This window comes from Nicotiana tabacum, chromosome 9, assembly GCF_000715075.1.
Source record: "Nicotiana tabacum cultivar K326 chromosome 9, ASM71507v2, whole genome shotgun sequence".
In the NCBI taxonomy this organism is placed as follows: domain Eukaryota; kingdom Viridiplantae; phylum Streptophyta; class Magnoliopsida; order Solanales; family Solanaceae; genus Nicotiana; species Nicotiana tabacum.
In genome coordinates, this window is record NC_134088.1 from 51,315,593 (window position 1) to 51,320,227 (window position 4,635).

Below are 4,635 nucleotides of genomic sequence, written 5' to 3' on the forward strand. Positions count from 1 at the left end.
TAACCTTTTGTAGATAGCCAAGGGCATCAAGTTTATGCTTGCCCCTAAATCACACAATGCTTTAGAAAAATCATAGCTACCTATTGTGCATGGGATTGTGAAACTCCCTGGGTTTGACAACTTCTCAGCTATGGGTCTCGTTACGACATCACTACAGGTCTGGGTTAGTGTAATAATGGCCAAGTCTTGAAAGTTGAACTTGTGAGACATCAAATCCTTCATCATTTTGGCATACCCAGGCATCTCCCTCAAGGCGTCAATCAGTGGAATGTTCGCTTGGATTTGTTTCAACATCTCCATGAATTTCTTATACTGCTCATCCTTCTGATATTTGGCCAATCTCTGTGGGAATGGTGCAGGAGGTCGCTTCCTTCCTATGATTTGAGTTTTATCCCGCTCGGGCACTGCATCTACTGTTGTTTCTTGCACTACCTTAGTCTCCTTCGCAACCTCTTTTTCCTTGCTTGTGCTCTCTTGTGCATGTTGTATCGTTACCTCAGTTAACCTTGTTGAATCATCTAACTCAATGGGTACTGGCACAAGTGTTTCAGTTGGTCGGCTTTCGCGAGTAATTTCTTGCTCTAGATCTAGGTCTCTACCATTTCTTAGACTCACTTCCATAAGTTGTTTCGGGCCCTGCTCTTTTGGATTGACTTATGTGTCTGCAGGTAACGTCCCTTCAGAGCAATTATTCAGAGCCATTGATATCTCTCCTAATTGAATCTCAATGCCTTTTATCGTTTATTCATGTGCATCCACTCTCTCTTGCATTTTTCCATTGGACCCAATCAATTGTTGCAGCATTCCTTTAATTTCAGACAACCCATCATCTTGTCTCACTATTTGCTATTATTGAGGCTGTTGATTTTGCTGGTTGTATCCCTGTTGCCTTTGGTACGGCACAACTTGACCCTGTGTTCGCATAGCTCCAGAATTGTTGCTATTATTGTACTGCTGCTGTGCTGGTCTATATTGCTGATTCTATTTCCCCCAATTCTGACCACCTTGCCTCTGTCCTCCATAGTGGGCCACATAGTTCATATCTTCCTGATAGTGCTGGTTGTCACTTTTCGCACTCCAAGAGCATACATGTGGTTGGTTAATGCTTGGTGTACATAAGCCCCATTAGTCGCATCAACTATGTGTACCTGCTGCTTCTGGCCTGATTCATCGATCTTTTTGGTGAGGATACTCATTTGCATCATCAGAGTGGCCATATTTTTGGCTATGGACTTGTTTGGGTCCAAAGCCACTGCGTGAATGACAGGAGTGATCATAGAGTCTCTTGTCATCCATCCTGAGTTTTGAGCCATTTTATCAAGTAGGATCTTGCATTCTCTGAATGATTTTCTCAAAAATGCTCCACCTGCTGAAGAATCAACAATGGCCTTTAAGCTGTCTGCCAATCCCATGTAGAACCTCTGCCCCAACATCTGATCTGGAATGCCATGATGTGGACACTTAACCAGCATACCCTTGAACCTCTCCCACGTTTCTTGTAGTGTTTCTGTTGGTCTCTGCCTGAAGCTCAATATCTCATCAATTTGTTTGGCAGTCTTATTGGGTGGGTAGAACTTGTTCAAAACTTGCTTGACTAATTCCTCCCAAGTAGTGATGGAGTTTATGGGGAGTGAATTAAGCCAAGTCTGAGCCTCTCCTGTCACCGAGAATGGAAAAATAATAGCTTTATTGCTTCCGGTGTCACATTAGGTTGCCTTTGAGTGACACATATCGACAGGAAATTTTTTAGATGTTGCTGAGAATCTTCAATGTAAGACCCTGAGAACAGTCCCTTGTTCTGCAACAAATGTAGCATGTTGTTTGTGATTTGAAATAATTTTGCTTGTATCTGAGCGACTGCACTTGCGGTTGCCAAATTTTCGGCGGTGGGTTGTGTCCAATCGTACAATGCTGCTTCTGGAATAAGAGGCACCACACCCTGATTGTTCGGGTCATTCGTATTGTTTCTGTTGTTTGGATTTTCTATTCCGTCATCCATGTCTGGTTCGATTTGTTTTGTTGAGTTCTGTTGTTGTTTGCCCTTCTTGTTTGCATGATTCAGTGCCTTGAAAACTTTCTCAGGATCTGATAATGCTTCGAACAATTCACCAGTTCTTGAGGAGTTTCTAGGCATGCACCTATAACACCCAAGACTACAAACGTTAGAATTTCAATGTATTTAGTTTAAAATGAAGAATATTGACTACACTAAGAATTCTAGCACTTCTTTTAGCTGCAATTAATAACACCATTAATTCCCCGGCAACGGCGCCAAGATTTGATCACGCCCAACTATACCTTATAAAAAGGACTAAGCGGTCGTTGCAAATATATTCCGGTTAACAGGTCCGGAGTCGAATCCCACATGGAATTGACCTATTAAGCACAACTACTAGACTCGCACAAATTCACGCAATCAATATTCAGAAATATTTAAATAGCAATTTAGATGTTTACTAACTAAATATCACGTAATGAAAATGCAGTAATTAATAACTAACTACGAACAAGTTGTAGACAAGAATTGGAATGGTCTAAGGTTCTGATTTTCCCTATTGTCGGAATCCTTTCCGCTACATTTCCTATTAATTTGCCTAAGTTTTCTCTACCGCTCATGAGCTCTCAGAGTATTGTAATTCTCTCCCGAGTAACTACGATAATTTACCAGACATATTCTTCCGAATTACGCTAGCTGGCACTAAGTTACGGCTCAATCGAATCGCACCAAGGTTTCGTTATTCCTAATCCCACCTTTGAACCCTCCGTATTGATCCCTCATATATGTTAGGAGTGATGTTGTTCAACAACTACCTAAATATGCACTCTCTTCCGAGTAATACACACTAAATATGCACAGTCGATTGAGAGCTCTTCAACCAACCACAATATAAACGTAGTTGAACAAATAGAGAAAAACTATGGCAAATCTATATTAACGTAAAGGAAAATCATCCTCCAATAGGTTCCATCAAAACCCTAGATTAGAAGTTTAGCTACTCATACTCATAGTAAATATTTCCCAAGTATTTTGCATAAATAAATTACAAAGTAAAGATGAAGGAATGTAGACATCGATGATTCTGTCCCCCAACGGGTGTTCCACAAGCTATTCTTGCCTCTGGTTGCAAAACTCCTTCAAAAGTGGTATTTAATGTCTATTTATACGTGTAGGAAAAGACCTAAATGACATAGCCAGTCCTAGTCAAACAAGGAGATGAAATAAGCCTTCAAAATCCGGATCAGGCTTGCCTCAGACCGTGCCTCGCGAGGTAAAACCTCGCCCCAGACCATGCGACACCTTCCTCCATGCAAGCTCAACCTCGCCTCATCCCTCGCGTCGTTGCTTCCTCGCGAGTTCAAAGGCTCGCCTCGCCAGCTCTAACGCGAGCTCAATAGCTCGCTTCGCCAGCTTCCTCATTTTTCCGCTGCTCACTTCTTTCTTTCTTCTTTTCAACTATTTTCGAGCACGCTTTACACTTTAAATATTCCTTTTTCTCTACTTTCATCTCCAATGTACCTACACATAAAATAGACTCCATTACGCGCAAATAAAGTGTAGTTTAACATTAAAGCACATAAAATGTAAGGTAAATAATGTACTACTATATGGAATTATAGCCACACATCAGTGGCCAATCGCAATGCTCCTTTTCTTGATTTGTCTGGTGTCGTTATAATTGATACTGATGGTGGGTCAAGGATCAGTCATCTTAGAGGGACGATTACCATCAAACATTCCAAAGACGTTTCCACCAGTAAGAACAATGTAAGTGCTACAATGTTGGATTCTGGAAATTTAGTCCTCGGAGAATCATGTGCAAATGGAAGCTTTGGACCAGTTCAATCGTAGAGTTTCGATTATCCAACAAAAAATCTCATTCCCGGAATGAAACTAGGAGTGAATTTGAAGACGAGCTATTGTTGTACACACACATCATGGTTGAGTGACACAATCCCTAGTTTAGGCACCTTTGAGCTTGGCACATACCCTAGTGGTGCCAACCAATTGGTTATTTCGTGACGAGGAGAGGTATACTGAAAAAGTAGTGTTAGGATCGGGAACCCGGGTAGTGCGGAATTTAGCCAAACAATGGTATAATATTAATAACAAAGACAATGGAAGTTTATAACAACAGCAATTAAAGCATATAAAGAAGACACAACTTTAACGTGGTTCGGTCAAAGTGACCTACGTCCACAAGCGGAGAGGAGCAATTTACTATAACAATAAGAGTACAAAAGAGAGTACAAAATTAGAGTAAACACTCTAATTAATCCCAAATACCCTAAGAGAATAACCTCACAAGATCACTCCAAAGAAAGGGTTCACACAAGTGCTTCCCAACACTAACTCTCATACAAAACACTCTTAATAAAGGATGAAAGGAAGAAACTAGAAATGAAGACTCAAGTCTTGTTGGTGTGATTAAAATGAACTAATGTCCTTTCCTTTTATAGGCAAAAAAGTCCTGGCCTCTTAGTTTTAAAAGAAAAGAAACAACTTGTGCAAATGATATCCACCACACAATGCGATATTTTTGGATCCTAAAGAATATTGCCAACAAAATCTACACTTTGCAAATATGTTTATACTTATGTGAGATAGACTCCATTAACCAAAATATTGGCCATAAT

General features: G+C 40.5%; 1 non-coding gene across 1 annotated transcript; it reads left to right on the forward strand.

Moving 5' to 3' along the window:
- The first annotated feature begins 1,443 nt into the window (after positions 1–1,443).
- LOC142164411 (small nucleolar RNA R71) lies at positions 1,444–1,550 on the forward strand. Its single transcript, XR_012695182.1, has one exon. It is a non-coding gene; the product is annotated as a small nucleolar RNA R71 (small nucleolar RNA).
- The last annotated feature ends 3,085 nt before the right edge of the window (positions 1,551–4,635 follow it).